The sequence below is a fragment of the Xenopus laevis genome, chromosome 5L (genome assembly GCF_017654675.1).
Source record: "Xenopus laevis strain J_2021 chromosome 5L, Xenopus_laevis_v10.1, whole genome shotgun sequence".
Classification (NCBI taxonomy): domain Eukaryota; kingdom Metazoa; phylum Chordata; class Amphibia; order Anura; family Pipidae; genus Xenopus; species Xenopus laevis.
Window position 1 is genome coordinate 52,249,382 of NC_054379.1, and position 16,942 is coordinate 52,266,323.

A 16,942-nucleotide genomic window follows, 5' to 3' on the forward strand; every position below is an offset into this window, starting at 1 on the left:
GTGAGCACCAGAAAATCAATTTGAGACATGAAATTGCCTTTACTTACAGTTCATGCTTCAAGAAAATCACTCTGACAAAGGCATATAGCTATTCTGTGTAGCCAGAACAAAAGTCGAGGAGTAGGCATGGAGTAGACATATTGATGTGCTGACAGATCAAGAGTGGGAAATGTGTGGCAGACTAAGGTACTGACAGGTCAAAAGTGGAGGTAAATTAGTACAGCACTGATATATTAACAACACAAGAGCAGTCTACATGACAGGAACATAGGTATGCTGTTGCGCTTAGTACATAAGTGGTGTGCTGACAAAGCAAGCTTGGAAGAAATTGAGCAGTGTAATGGCAGAGCAAACATGTAGAATATTGAGTGTGACAGTCTTGTGTGATGGCAGAGCAAAGGTGGAGGAAAGTGAATGTGGCAGATTGGTGTGATGGCAGAGTCTCTTCAACTTCAGACTTTGATCAGTTGTGGATTGAGAACACACTTTATTGGGACATTTTTATTTTAATTTTAGTGTGATGGCAGAGCAAAAGTGGAAATTGTGCCATACTGGTGTGATGGCAGAGCAAAAGTGGGGGGAGAATAAGTATGGCAGACTGGTGTGATAGCAGAGCAAGAGTGGGGGGGATGAGTGTGGCAGACGGGTGTGCTGGCCAAATAGGAGTGGAGGAAAGTGAATGTGGCAGACTGGCATGATTAGCAGAACAAGATTGGAGGAAAGTGAGTGTGGCAGACTGGTGTGATGGCAGAACAAGCGTGAAGGAAACTTTCTGCTGATAGGAGCACTGGCCCAGGGTGTCAGGTAAGTAAATAAAATCACTTAGGAGTGCCTAACATTTTGTAGCCCCAACTGGAAAATTACTTTCTTTCTACTTTAAACATGTTTAGCTTGATTTAGCCCACATCTTTCTTCTTAATTTAAAAACATGCAATATACATATTACTTTTTAATCCCAATTATAACTATATAGTGTATACAATTGCCCCTTCTATTCCCTTTTATCATTTTTCATTACCCTTTTTCTAACTATTTATTCCATTGTGCAATGCAGGTATGAGACCTGTTATCCAGAATACTGGGGTTTTCCAAATAATGGATCTTTCCCTAATTTGGATATTCATACATTAAGGGGGTTATTTATTAAAGTAACATTTTCAGATTAAAGAAAACCTTTTTCAAGATTTATTATACCCTAACCCTTGGAATAGCTGGAATCTGAAAATACACCATCTACAGTAAAACCCGTCAAGGTCATGTAGAGGTTCCTTGAACCATCTGAAGATGTTAATAGCCTTCATGATGTTCAAGGTTTTTTTCTGAGGATTTTGTCCAAAAACTCGAACGATTTGAGGGGTTTTTTGCTACAACTCGATCAATTCGAGTTTTTGGGTTTTACAGCTTGAACTCTCTGAAACTAGTTTTTTTTCTTTAAAAAGAAACCATTCAAGTTGTGAGTTCATTCAAGGTGTAAAAAACTCTAACATTCAACCTTTGAAAAATAACCGTCTAAGTCTAGTAGAGAATCATGTAAACATTAGATAAACCCAATAGGCTGGCTTTGCTTCCAATAAGGATTAATTATATCTTAGTTTGGATCATGTTCAACTCACTGGTTTATTATTACAGAGAAAAGGAAATCATTTTTAAAAATTTGGATTATTTGTATAAAATGGAGTCTATGGGAGACAGCCTTTCCGTAATTCGGACCTTTTTGGATAATGTGTTTGCAGATGCTATACCTGTAATACCATATATGAACAATAGTTTATACCATAGCACCATTGAGCGCTTCATCAGAAGAGATGATTTCTTGCATCAGTTTACTTACCTCTAGCCTCGATGCTGGGGGATACACAGTAGGGGAGACCGTAATGGATTAACTATGTAGCTATCTCCATGAGTCCTTCAATAAAAATAGAAGAAATGCATTGAAGTTTTCTAAAAATTAAGATATTTATAGACTTTGTCCCAAATACGCTGCATTTCCTTTAAATAATAAGCTTTAATCACTAGGAAAAGTTGTACAAAAAGTTGTACAACATTTTCAAAATACAGAAATTCAAGTTACTTTTTAGTTGTACTTCTACTAAACAAAACCTTACATTAATTGTGTAGGATTATGCAAGAAGTGGTCAAAAATTATCTTGAATTTTTTTGTGGTGGTTTATAAATCATTTAACATTCCTGTTATCATTTTGCTTTCATTAAGCAGTGGTTTGGAATTCAGAATGGAAGATAAAGAGGAGAGCCAGTCGACAGAAAAATAATCAATATTTGTAGCCTTACAGAGATTATTTATTAATTTACTTTTTGAGTATCACCGATCCTGACAGCCAGAAAGCATTTAAAATTGGAAGCTGAAGAGTAGCAGAATATGAAGACAACTCAAAAAAACATAACTTTCAAAGTTGCTAACAATAGGTCAATCTATAATGCAACCTATTTATTACAGTGGGTACAGACACACAAGGCAGACTGAGGTTAGTTAAATGCTGTTGTGTAGTGGAATGTGTCCAAGTGCACTGTAAATTTGTAAAATAATTATTTTCATATTTTAAGCTTTTCAGGAAGATTACCATGTGAAGGCAGGGTACTCACTGAAAACCCTTAAAATCCACATGAAAGAATCTTTGAATACTTTTGGCATCAATGGAATACAACAAATAAAACACAGTTCCTAACTTTGCACATAAACAAGATATTCTAAGTTGCCTGGCCTATTATCTAACATGACCCTGATGTTAAAGGGTTCTGAGACCTTGATGTTCCTTCTGGCCTTCTCTCATGGGAGTGTTCTCTCACACTCTCTGTCCATTCTCTGTTCAAATTAGGTTTGTTTTATACAGTTTTAGTATACATCATATTCCACTTAAACCCGCCCATTTGCCAGTAATATTCTTAGGGATTATCTACTATGGATATTTCTGTGTATCAGCACAACCTTAAATACAAATAGAAAGACCCAAATCGTATATTTTATAAAAAATATCATAAACAAATATACTCATATAAAACAGAATACTATAACTATACATACTTATAATATTCATATATAAATCCATGAAAAGGTTTATTCCAAACTCAGTCCTGCAAAATCATTAGTCTTCCCCTGTTAATCATGGTTAATTGTTATATAAAGTTATATGATTTCCAACAAAATCAAAATCCCACAAATAAGTCAATGTGTTTGCCTTGCAATGAAATGTTATGCTTTCCACTTTATACTGTCACACCGGACACTATGGGAAATGTCAATGGCATGTTTTAGACTGGGTCTACTAGCTGTCCTAGCCATACATGTACCTGTGGCTAGTACAGCCAGCCAAAAATATTCTCTTCTTTGTATTTAAGGATTAACATTGAAATTGTTCTGATAAAAACAGACTGTTTTATATTATTTATATATTATATAATTGACTTGGTTCTAATATTCTTTTCTTTTTGCACTATTTGGGGAAGTGCATTGTGACCCATTTACACTTTCAGATGTGAAATTGGATTGATTGCAAACACATACATTTCTCCTATTGCTGTCAAAGCAATATGCAGGCATCACTCAGCTGGTTAAAAAGCACTATGAAAAGGAAATGGGGTTTTATTCAGACTTTTAAAAATCTCTAGGAGGGAGTAGGCTACTTGTTTTGCAGAAAGAAGGAATGGGCAGAGCTGGATTAAGACTAAATGGACCCTAGACAAGGAAGTGGGGTCTCCCAACTTCAGCTTGGCTGAAGGTGGCCCGAGCATGAGAGACACAACAATATATCTCACTCAACTCTTTGACTTTTTTGACCACACACATTTTGTGGTTACACACATTTTCCATGTTTAGAATGGCAACATCATAATCCAGTGCACCAGAAAACAGACACCGTGACCCCCACCATTTTATGACAAATGTGGTCAAAAGAACTCTATGACATATCATAGCACCTGCATTTCATGACAGTAAGATCACTGCAGAAATGGCCAATGAACATTACATTAACCTTAGACTTGCCAGTAAGATCAGTGAAGTAATGGCCAGTGAGCACTCCAATAAAAATTATGAGATGACTAGCGAGTAGTAGATACTGTTTAGCTCTCAGCTGTAGCTTGGTCCTGCAGCCTGCCTTTACTCCTTCCCAGACCCAGTCAAATAATCCCAGACCATATTTTCCAGCCAGATGAAATAATTATAGAATAGTAGATACAGTTTTGCTCAGTTCAGCTGTAGCCTTAGTCCTGTAGTCTTCTGTCACTCTTGTCACTAATGTTATTGAGATTAAATTAGGAATGACAGGGTTTTTTTTCACATGAAAGCCTTCCAGTAGGTACTCAAAAAACCTCCCATTAGGTATAAAAGATACAAATAAATACAATTATAGGTTTCTACTGTTGGGGCAATTCTACTGCTGCCTGAGGTAGCAGACTCACTGCATCAGACATCTGTATACAGATAGACTTTCGGTCTGACGAATAATAGCCTCCCCTCTCACTGGGATCTCCAAGCCTGAGTTATAAAAATGAACAAGGCCAGATGAAGAGTAATAAAAATAATACAATTCATAGGCAACTATATGATAAATAATGCATCGGGATCAGGAACAGGTTGAGACGAGAATTGTAAACGAAGCTAGGTAGAAGTCAAACCAGAATAAGCAGCAGTCAAGGGAGAATTTGAAAAGAAAATCAAAAATAAAATAATATTCAGTACCAGGAATCAAGTCACAACAGGAATGCTTAGTGTTAGTCAGGAGACAACTACTTTGCACTGGAATGAGGGCCCCTCCGTCTACTTACATGCCGTGCACATGCGTCAGAATGGGTGCGAGAGTCCATGCCCCACACACTGCAAGGGTAGAGAGTTCAGTTGTACTCCTAATTTCAGGTTATCTGGCTGTTAAATGTTAGATTGGCTGCCAATGCATATGCTCCAGAGACCTGAAGACAGACAGCCAGACATGGTGGCCACAAACCCAGCTGCAGTGATCCATCTTTAGTTTTCCTTTGAGAGACACGTGTAGAAGTAAGTTCCCTTCCCAGAGAGCTAAATTAAACAATATATAACTTTATAATCATTATATTTATAATATTGTAAAATATTGAAAAGAGTATTTGAGAGCATTACAGTTACAGATGTTACATTCAGGATAGCAAGGATCTGGTGGCTGAGAGGCTGGCAACAGTAAGAATTAAGCTGTAAATGAGGAAATACAGACATCTGCTGGTCATGTGGGGTTTTGCAAAGCTTATTTTGGCCATGGAAAAGACTTTTAGTAGTGGGAATATTGAACTGATTTATTTATGTTCCTATATAATTTTAAACATAAATCAGATAACACTTCAGTTTTGCACAAGTGCAGCAATCCACTGCAACAAATCAGATATTGGGTTTCTACTTCTAACTTGCAGTAGACTGATCAAAGCTAGTTGGTGAAAATTTCCCGGTGAGCATAAATCGGTAGGGGTTTATTCGTTCTTAATAAAATTGCAAAGTTGAAATACAAACATAACGTAATTCCTTCATTTTATAAAAATAAAAACATGGAAAAAACTGTTTTATAAGTAGATGAATCTAAATGCCATAATTTAGAACAAAATTGTATATAATAAGTGGTGGAAATCTGGATTTTGCTGCTTCTAAAATAAGCCAAGTGCATAGTCAGGCCAGAACTGCCCCAATCATAGTGGAAGATTTGGATACAGAAATTAAAAAGAAAGTCAACAATGACTCCAAGTCTTATTACAGTTGATAGATTTTTTTCAACTGCTATTTACTTTTGTTTACCATTTTTCTAAGTACAGGTATGGGACCTGTTATACAGAATGCTCAGGACCTGGGGTTTTCCAGAAAACAAATCTTTCTGTAATTTGGATCTTCATAAATAACCTTATGTCTACTAGAAAATCATGTAAACGTTAAATAAACCAGACAGGCTGGTTTTACTTCCAATAAGGATTAATTATATCTTAGTTTGGATCAAGTGCTGTTTTCTTATTTGGCCTTTCTGTAATTTGGAGCTTTCTGGATAACAGGTTTCAGTATACCGGATTCCATACATGTAATACAAAGTAGTTTTATTTTACCTCTACAAAGTTTCACAGTAGAAACCCAGTAAGCCAGACTGTTGAAGGTATAAACTTTTGCAATTTGATGCATTAGTATAGAACTGTCCACCCAGAGGCCTGTCTGACAGATGTGATGTTTTTAGCCCCCAGCCCATCCAAGGGCTCTATAAACCTCTAAGGGGCAAATTCACTAAAGGGTGAATTTTCGCCATCAATGCTTCGTGCCACTTCGCCAAGAGTAAATTTGTTACCACTATACTAATTCAATAAAATGTGAAGTTGCATATCTGTAGTCAAACACTGGCAAAGTTTTGCTAGCGTTAATTCATAAATGCGAGCAACTTCTAACTTCTATGACTTCCCACATACAGGATATATTATGTCACTGACATAAAATCGAGGAGGATGTAGCTTCATCTTATAAGTTTGCCTGGTCTAAAGTGGCGAAGGAAACTGGTGAAAGAGATAACATTTGCACTTTAGTGAATTTAATGATCGTTCACCTGAGCAAAAATTCGCCTGGTGATTGGGTGCGAAACTGCGATATCGACTGTCTCTTTCGCTAGCAAATTGTCCACTACACCTGTTAGTAAATTGGTGGTGCCCCTGCAGATGAGATTTCTGCCAAATTTTGCTAGCAATGGCCATTTCTCCTTCATTTCTCTTTCTCCAGCCATTTCCCTATTGCTTTTAAGGTTGTTAAATTAACTGCCTGTGTCTGTAATCTGGGGCACTGGGGTAAGTGATGGTGAAAATACAATGAAATCTCTTTTGCTAGGTTGAATTTTAGGTGTTACGGTGACATCAAGGCAGTGGAGGTTATTTATCAACGGTCATATGCTTTTCAGCCATTCAAATTGTTTTGCACTTAAAATCATGAATTTGAATACTGTTTTAAAAAACATGGATTTTCATTAAGTATTAAGTAAAGCAATGAAAAAAAACTGGAATCTGAAAGCCTTCAAGGTAATGTAGTCAATGTAGTAAGTCAATGGGAGCTGTCATTAGCAAGCTATGTATTTAATTCAAGTTTTTCAAAAATTTTTGAGCTTGCTGATGCATTAAAAATGAGGTATTTACATTTTACCCCAGTTTTATTCAATCGTGTATTTTAATTCTGATTGTTTTTAATAAAAACAGTAATTTAAAGTAGAAAAGTATACAAAAATTACACAGAAACAAGTTTGATAAACAGGTCTTCCCATCTGTTACTCGGGATAGCGCAGAGAGAAAAAAAGATATCTGGAACAAAAAGACATGAAGCACATGAACAAAATGAGTGTGGGGGTGAGGAGGTAGAACAGGGTAACTAAATGTGTAATGGTTGGTATTGCTGAAAATCGTTGGCAATACAGTCTTATGAAAAAGTTTGGGAACCCCTCTTAATTCTTTGGAGTTTTGTTTATTATTGGCTGAGCTTTCAAAGTAGCAACTTCCTTTTAATATATAACATGCCTTATGGAAACAGTAGAATTTTAGCAGTGACAAAGTTTATTGGATTAACAGAAAATATGCAATATGAATCATAACAAAATTAGACAGCTGCATAAATTTGAGCACCCAAACAGAAATATTACATCAATACTTAGTTGAGCCTCCTTTTGCAAATGTAACAGCCTCTAGACGCCTCCTATAGCCTTTGATGAGTGTCTGGATTCTGGATGGTGGTATTTTTGACCATTCGTCCATACAAAATCTTTCCAGTTCAGTTAAATTTGTTGGCTGCCGAGCATGGACAGCCTGCTTCAAATCATCCTATAGATTTTTGATGATATTCAAGTTGGGGGACTGTGACAGCCATTCCCTAATATTGTACTTCTCCCTCTGCATAAATGCCTTTGTAGATTTCGAAGTGTGTTTAGGGTCATTGTCTTGTTGGAATATCCAACTCCTGCGTAACTTCAACTTTGTGACTGATGCTTAGAAATTATCCTGAAAAATGTGTTAATATTGGGTTGAATTCATCCGACCCTTGACTTTAACAAGGACCCCAGTCCCTGATCTAGCCACACAGCATGATGCAACCTCCACTAAATTTGACAGTAGGTAGCAGGTGTTTTTCTTATAATGTGGTGTTCTTCTTCCGCCATGCAAAGTGCTTTTTGTTATGACCAAATAACTCAATCAGTCTCATCAATCCAAAGCACTTTTTTCCAAAATGACTGTGACTTGTCTATTGTATACAACAAGTGATTCTGTTTGTGGCGTGAGTGCAGAAAGGGCTTCTTTCTCATCACCCTGCCATACAGATGTTCTTTGTACAAATTGTGCTGAATTGTAGAATGATGTACAGATACACTATCTGCAGCAAGATGTTCTTGCAGGTCTTTGGAGGTGATCTTTGGGTTGTCTGTAACAATTCTCACAATCCTCAGTATATGCCGCTCCTGTATTTTTCTTGGCCTGCCAGACCTGGGTTTTACAGCAACTGTGCCTGTGGCCTTCCATTGAAACTGACACTCTGAGATACCTTTTTGTAGCCTTCCCTAAACCATGATACTGAACAATCTTTGTTTTCAGATCTTTTGAGAGTTGCTTTGCGGATCCCATACTGTCACTCTTCAGAGGAGAGTCAAACAGAAGCACAACTTGCAATTGGTCATATTAAATACCTTAAAGAGCTAACTTGGTGTTACCAGTAATCAGAATTGAGCAGTTCCATGCATTCAAATTAGCAAAATTACAAATTTTTGCACAGCCATTTTTTCACATTTGATTCAATTTCAAACAACTGAAAAATCCTTGTTCAGAAAACACCCCATCATTTCCCAGATGTTCCTAGGAAATGAAAGACCTACCACTGTTTTTTGTTGTTGAAAGAGGAGTAAATTATTATGCATGCTGAGAGGGGTTCCCAAACTTTTTCATATGACTGTACATTACATAGCGGGATGGCTTTTTAGCAAGTGAGAAAATACATACAGTGCTAGATAGAGGCCAGTACAGAAATTAGGATGAGATTTAGGAAAATGCTTTTACTGAAATATGTAGAGAAACTAAACTAAATTATATGTTTGGCAAGTATTTCACCCACACTTAAACCTCAGCCTCACTCTTCTGCAGTCATCCTCTGTATAGATACCCCCTTCCAGGCATTGACACTTTCAGTTTATCTTCCCCCATAGTGTATTAAACTACATAAACTGTTTAAACTGGATTTCTGTTTTCACCCTTAGAAAAAAAGACTTATATAAGAATAGTTTTCAGTATAATCCTGCACAGTGCTACTGTTGTTTTTACCTTTCTCCTTCCTTTTGTATGCAAGTTAAAGTGGACCTGTCACCCCTACCTTAACTTTATATTGACAGACGCATGGAGAGTCTTGTTAAACAGCGCTTTTTTTTTTTCCCCAGTCACGATATTTCCAGAGCTATAGTTTATAATCCGATTGCGCTGTCAATCTAAATGAATAAACTCCGCCTCTATGCCTAGGCATAGAGGCGTCTCCTTTTGTGTCACGTCACGGCTCTCTTTTCTCCCCCTGCCCTGTTCACTCTACGAACTCTTGCGAACTTTTAGTATGACCGTGCACGAGTCCCTGCAGTAGGCGCGGTTGTCAGATGTGAGCGCGCGTAGTAGTACACGGTCTGTTTTGTGATTTTGCTAGTATAAGACAGGTAAAAAAAACAACATTGTTTTTTGTGTGCCTTCCACAATGTTCTATTTTACTTATCACGGCATGTACATAAGTATCAAGAGTAGATATTATAATCATGGTTATTTGCAATTACTTTATATGAAATGAAATGAGACAAGAGTTAAATATATTTATTTATGCTATGAAATGAATTGTATGATATATAAAATGTGTATTTTTTTATTATTTGATTAATTGGCATACTCAATATATTCATTATATATTTGATTTTTTTTTTTTAATAATCCAGCTTTTAATCATAAATAAATTAAATAATATGGAATACTATTACACTACTACTCTATAGCAGGTCACCTAATTATAGAGGGTTTTCTGTTTTTAGTATGTTATATAATGGCCAAATGTGAGTAACTTTTGAATTTCTCTTCTTTAATAATTTTCTCAAAATCGATAATTTTTTTTTAAAATTTATTTCCCTTCTTCTTACTATTTCCATATTTCACATAAAGGGGCTCACAGACCCCATTGAAAATGTAAAACTGTAATGCTACAAATTTATCACAATTCTACTTAGAACTATTTGACTGGTTTATATTCAATACAGTGAATGGTTGCTATGGTAAGCTGGACCATAGCAACTGTATTGTTGATAATATAAAATTGTCTAAAAATATCACTTTGCATCTAACTAACAGTTAATTTAAAGGTGAACAAACCTTTTGAATTTTATTTTTCTATCTCTAAAAATTTATAATTAATCAACATAGTGTAAAATAAATTTTTTTATATATATATATATATATATATATATACAATATCAAAACAGGGGGGTTGTGGGAGCACTCTAAAGGCTTTAAAGTATATATATATATATATATATAAGTATAATAAATGCTATTGCATATGTACCCAAAACAGGGGTTATTTTGTTACAAAGTTATGATCATAAAATTGATAAGCCACCATACCACGTCAAGGTAAACCCCGAATGGCGGTCCCTAACTTGTTTTATATTTTATGTGCATTTTAGCATTACCTGTAATCAATGTCCGTTGAACGCTGTGGATTTAGCCCTCAGTGAAAAAACAGCGTTCAACGGACATTGATATATACATATATATGATCTCTTAAAGAGATACGCACATCTAAAAAAATGTTACACATATTGTAACATTATCTTTTCATGTTTAAAGTATGTATTTAACCTTTTAGCTGCCAGATGATTTGGCTGATTTGGTACTTGTATTGACAGTCCATTTTTGAACTTTTTGTAATCTTTCACTTTAAGGGCCATTTCTGGTGCGGTCTTTTAGTTTACCCATGAAAACAATAAATAGTTTTTTTTTAGGACAACCTAAGCTTACAAAATATGCTAGAATTTAAATTACCCATTATTAAAAAAACCCAGATACCGGACAATATTAAATGGGTAATTAAATCACTGTACACCAAACTACCAAATTGCAATTATATCCTAAAGTTATATTTTTTCATCGAAATTGGTAAATTTTTTGGAAATTGACCTCAAAGCTTCAAATAAACAGCATAGTATCTACCACACATCATTAGGTACCAAAAAAAACAACAATATCATTGCCAGGAGTCCAATGCACAGTTTGATGGCATGCCAGTATGTGGCATAAAGGAGCCCCAAAATGACACACCTCATTTGAGCTATCAGTTCTGTAATTCCAGATACTGCAAAGCAACACATTTACATAGTTATGAGGGGGCCAAATGAAGAAAAAAAATAAATTCACCCCAGAAAACCATATATTTTCTTAACATATACATTCCCTCGAATCCAAATTGGGTATGTATGACTTTCTGATCCAAAGCACCAAGCTGCCAACCTTTCCTAAAGTTGGGGATTTTGGTGACACTTCCAAAAATCACCTCCCAACATGCTTTTTTTAAAAGTTCTGCTGGATTTGAGTACTGTAATCGTTAATTTGAGCTCAGGAGAGCTGGTTTGGAGAAACATATAGCAACAGACTATTTTTATGGTAACCAGCAATGCTATCTCTTCATTGGCTATTAGACTGGAGGATGTGTAACGTAATCTGAGTTTAAAAGAACTGAGTAAGCTGAAAAGTCACGGAGTAAAAGTAAATTCCTGAGGGAGGGGGCAGAGTGGGTTAGAGGAGTAGAATGATTAAGGGGTTGCTACAGCCTTACTATTGACCTTGAGTTGCAGTTATCTAAAAATTTAAAAGAGGCCGTTCACTGATTGATTTTTTTTTTTTTGGAGGGAGATTACATGTCCTTTACAGTAATTGCCTCATGGTTTCATACTACCTGTCAGTTCTACCATGTCTCTGTGTTAGATTATTGGCAGCAGTATCCCTTTAGCAGTATGTCCGATCATATCACCCTTATACAGGAATAGTGTATTTAAAAATCTTATTTTTTGCTGTATATTACTGTAATTTTTGTAATTTCTTTTTTTTTTTAATATATTTTTATGTCATTATTGTAGATGTATAGCCTTTTTATCATTATCACTATTAGTAATGTTATTTTATTATAAAAAAATTTCATCATAGAATGCCTAAGTGTTTGGTGAAAAATTGTCCTCATAAGACAGGAAATAAAACAGTATACCCTAACGTGGTATTACATGTCTTTCCAAGACACTTGGAGAGGATTAAAACATGGTTACGTTATACTGGCCAGAGTTTTGAAGACTTTGATGGATTTGCTCAAAAAATCTTCAGTCACCAACACATTGACAATTATCGAATATGTTCTGCACATTTTTCAGAAAATTCATATTATTTCAAAGGAAATAGAAAATTACTTCGTGATGACGCAATACCTACTGTCCTTTTAGACAATACTTTGACGGTTTCTGAATCCTGGATGACAAAATGACCGATAAAGGTATTTATAAAGGAAGTTCAACCCTCAACGTCAACATCATCATCACAACCCTGTCAATGTAATAGTCATCGTAATAAAATTTCAACCTCTAACCAAGAAACACAGACGGATCCCACAATATTCAATACCAGCCAGGAAACCCAGATTCCAGAAGTTCACGCATTTGATTATGCAGAAGCTTGGAAAGTCCATAAGGATCTCTCTTACGCCGGTCAATTTACAATACCTGATGTTGATCACTCAACTCCACATAAAGGCAAAGCAAGAAAGGCTCTAAATCTGGCAATAACACCAATACCTTTGATTAGAAATCCTGTACCTATGGAAGACAGTGATGGTGAATTGTTACCAATTGTTACTGCTGAAGAACGAGATGAAGATATTCGTACTAGTTTCATTCATCGATCCTTTAGAGATGACTTGCAGACAACATTTGATAACTCAACTGTTTTGACTACTGAAAATATTTCACAAGATGCAAGTTATTATCCAGATACTACTCCATCAGAAACATCATTTTTGATCCAACCCGAGGAGACCAGTGCTCATAAATCTATGTCCTTTGAGGAACAGATGGTCGATGAGAAGAAATTTATAGTTTTTGAAAGTTGCCTCGACAATCTAATTAGGATGATAACCTGCCAGTCTTCCTTGCATTGTACAGCAAGAATAGAACACATAATAAAGAGATTTAAAGGCTCATTGGTAAAAACTCGTGGTGTATGCTTTGAAGGACACAACTTTCCTTTATGGCAAATTCAGCCTATGGTAAAAAATATTGCAGCTGGAAATCTGCTGTGCATGACCTATGTAATATTTTGGGGTTAGTGCATTTCTCTGAAAGCACATTTTACCGTTACCAATGTCGCTTAGTTTTCCCTGTTATCGATTTACATTGGTTGAACGAGAAGAGGAAAGTGAAAGAAAAAATATCTGGAAAGGCCCTCTGTGTGGGAGGAGATGGGCAATGTGATAGCCCGGGATACAGCGCAAAGTACTGTGTCTATACACTAATTGATTTAACATCAAAAAATGCTATTGATTTTGAAGTTGTCCAAGTGACCCAGTGTTCATCATCTCAGGCTATGGAAAAATTGGCTTTCGAGACCTGCTTTAATAGAGTTTTGAGTGAAAAATTTGAGGTTCATATCCTTGCCACAGATCGTCATCCAAGCATTCAAAAAGTAATGCAAGACAAATACAACAACATAAACCATCAGTTTGATGTGGGGCATTACGCGAAGTCATTACAGAAAAAAATTGCAGCTGCTAGTAAAAAAGCGTGCCTGTGGGGTTTTGAAATTATGGCACAACCCACTTCTGGAGGAGTTGCAGGCGCAGCAAAGACAATGAGGAGGATCTTAAAGAGAAATGGCAATCCTTCCTGTATCATGTCCAAAACAAACATAACTGGAAGAAAGGGAAAAAGTATCACAAATGTATCCATGCACCTCTTTCAAAGGATGAGATAAAAAACACCAATTGGTTTGATAAATTATCTCCAGCATATGCCAATTTGCAAGAGATTGTAAAAAACGACCAGATTGACAAAGATCTAAAACACCTGACATATTTTTGTCACACGGCATTCGCTGAAATTCCGATCTAAAAGAATACACTTTGGAATTGATTCCATGGAGGCGAGAACCAAACTTGCTGCTCTCACCCACAACTTCAATGTGGGTAGACAACAGGCTGTTGTGAAAGTTCAGACGGATAAACCAGAAGCATTGCTAAAAAAACGAGCCGAAATGGAGTTCCGAAAATGTAACAAAAGATGGACTGTTCGAAATGTGTACAAACAATGTCCATTGAACATTTCTCTGCAATTTCCACGGACATTATTAGAATGGCTCAGGGCAAACTTTCTACTGCATGGATTCCTAGGGCTCAAACAGTACCATTAAACATAGCATCTGTTCCGAGACCCGACAAAGAAGAGAAAGTTCAAGAACATTTCTCTCGATTCACTAAATATCAATGAAGTACCTAATATGTGAAACAGGTAAATGAATTATAAATTCTTATGTTAATTAAAATTAGGCCTTGAAAATTTAGATATTATATTATGTTTTATTTTTCAGAGAAAATGAAAGACAAGAGTCGGCTTCATGGCCCTACAACATCAGCAAAGACAGTGAATGATGGCATTACTTGTTCGTCTTATAATACATGTTTTAGCCTTAAACATGTTTTATTGAGTCACTAATGTTTATTCAATTGATGTTACTGTTTTCAGAATTCTATATTTTTTATTTACAATTAGTATATTAAAAATATATATAGTTTGTTTTTTTGTAAATAAAATCTTTCAATGATCATTTGTGATATTTATTAATACACAATACAAAACTTTTATAATTTTCATTATTAAAGATAATAGGGTGGATAATCATCTCTGGTTCTTAGGTTTTAGAGGCCTAACTGTCTGGCATGTAATGTGAGTAGGTCGTACACAATTGTCAGTAAACATAAATCATTGCTTTTATTGACTTAAAGCTTATAATAATACTTTTCAAGGTACCGCAGCATTTTAGTATTACACAAAGGATGGAATTTTTAATTATTTAACTCTATTTTCTATTCTCTGTGCATCTTAAAAATAGTATAAACCTGTTGTGTGCACTACCCCATATCTAGTCACTCCTCTCTCAGCTGCTGCCTCTTCCATCTCTTTCTCTCTCTCCATCCCTCTCCCCTTTCTCCCTACACTTTCAAACTTGTGTACTTCTATACAATTGAATTATATATCATGACCAAGCCTTATATAAATTATGTTTAACTATATATAGACACAGAGACATAAAGACAAACAGAGAAAGACAGACGATGTTATATTTAGATTATGCTTTGCCTGGTCTGTACTAAACACAATTGGTTATTTGATATATAAACTTTTGAATATAAATTCCAATAGGCATAATGTAGCATGTGATGAAGTGTAAAATTGAGTCTCATTACATACTTGATGTACTCTGCCTTTGTCTCTGATGACATGCAATTTCAGAATTGTGTTGTGAATATCTAAAGTGACAATATGTCTGTCTAAGAGTAGGTCGCACGGGCAGATTCTGGCGGAATTAGTCGCCTGGCGTCTAATCGCCTCTCCTCCGGGGCGACAATCTCCCCGAACAGCCTTCCACCTGGTATAATGAAAAAAATACTTTGGCTATGCACTCGCGGTGATTCGATTTCAAAAATCATCAGAAGTTGCCTCCCGAGGAAACTTCGGATGACTTCAGAAATCGAAAGGCCGCGAGTGCATAGCCTAAGTATTTTTCTCATTATAGCAGGCGGAAGGCAGCGGGAAGGCAGTTTGGGGAGATTGTCGCCCCGGAGGAGAGGCGATTAGACGCCAGGCGAATAATTCCCCCAGAATCTGCCCAAGCGACCTTACTCTTACAAAGATAGTATCTAGCAGCTTATAGCTGTTTGGAATGATCATTACCTTCAAAAATCTGTCTGTTTTTTTTCTACAATCAAAATCAAAGCTACACTTTTAAAAACATTTTTTTTCTTGATAGAAACATTTTTTTGAAAAGAAATCTCTATCATCCAGAATATGGTAATGATTATTACAAGAAGTGATAGTTCTCCAAATCACCTATGGTTTATATTAACTCTGCTCAAACAATAAATGCTCAAATTAACCAGTTAGTTATTTTTATATATATGTTACTCAAGGTTTTTGTTTTAATAACAAAAGACAGACACAAAACAAACTTTAATTTACCCCCATTACCACTATGTTAAAAATCAAATCCTACTGTGTGTGCTCCCACACAGCGCATTGAAGGTCAGTACAAATACCTGAAATGAGGCATCTACAGGCCAACCTACTTTACACTCTATGTAGATACACTTTGTATGAACAATGGAGCAGGGGCAAACAGCCGATTCGCTGTCGTCAGCCGAAAAAATACACTAGATGAGTGCAGCTTAGACTAAGCCTTCAGCCACTATATTTTTGTGTAGCCTACATTACTATAAATTGCTGTTATACTTAATGTCTAATTAAAAATTTAGTAAGACAATAATTTAAGTGTACCCACTAAATAAAATACAATATCTGATTTAAATATGCTTTATTGCATTAACCAACATAATGATAAGATAACAACATTGGAACCAAGCAAAAACCAATAGACGTATCCATGCATTTCCGGCGAGAAACTCTCCCATCAGGATATTGGAAACCGAAATTGAAGACCTCTCCTTAAAAAATTGGGAAGCATCAGGAATTACAAAAATATCACATCTTCTCGCCAATGATATTTTAAAATCATTTACAGACCTGCAGATGGAATTTAACTTGCCCAAACAAGACTTCTACAAATACCTGCAATTAAGACACTACCTAAATCCATATATAAGTAGCCTATCGAGACCACAAACACGCTTTGAGCAACT

At 35.8% G+C, this 16,942-nt stretch overlaps 1 long non-coding RNA gene across 4 annotated transcripts in view; it reads right to left on the minus strand.

The window, feature by feature from the left end:
- Positions 1-16,942, minus strand: part of LOC121393667 — a 111,493-nt gene that overhangs the window by 2,661 nt on the left and 91,890 nt on the right. For all 4 annotated transcript variants that reach the window (XR_005961234.1, XR_005961235.1, XR_005961233.1 and 1 more), the window contains one exon: positions 1,832-1,906. This is a non-coding gene — a long non-coding RNA (uncharacterized LOC121393667). The remainder of the gene's footprint in view (positions 1-1,831; positions 1,907-16,942) is intronic.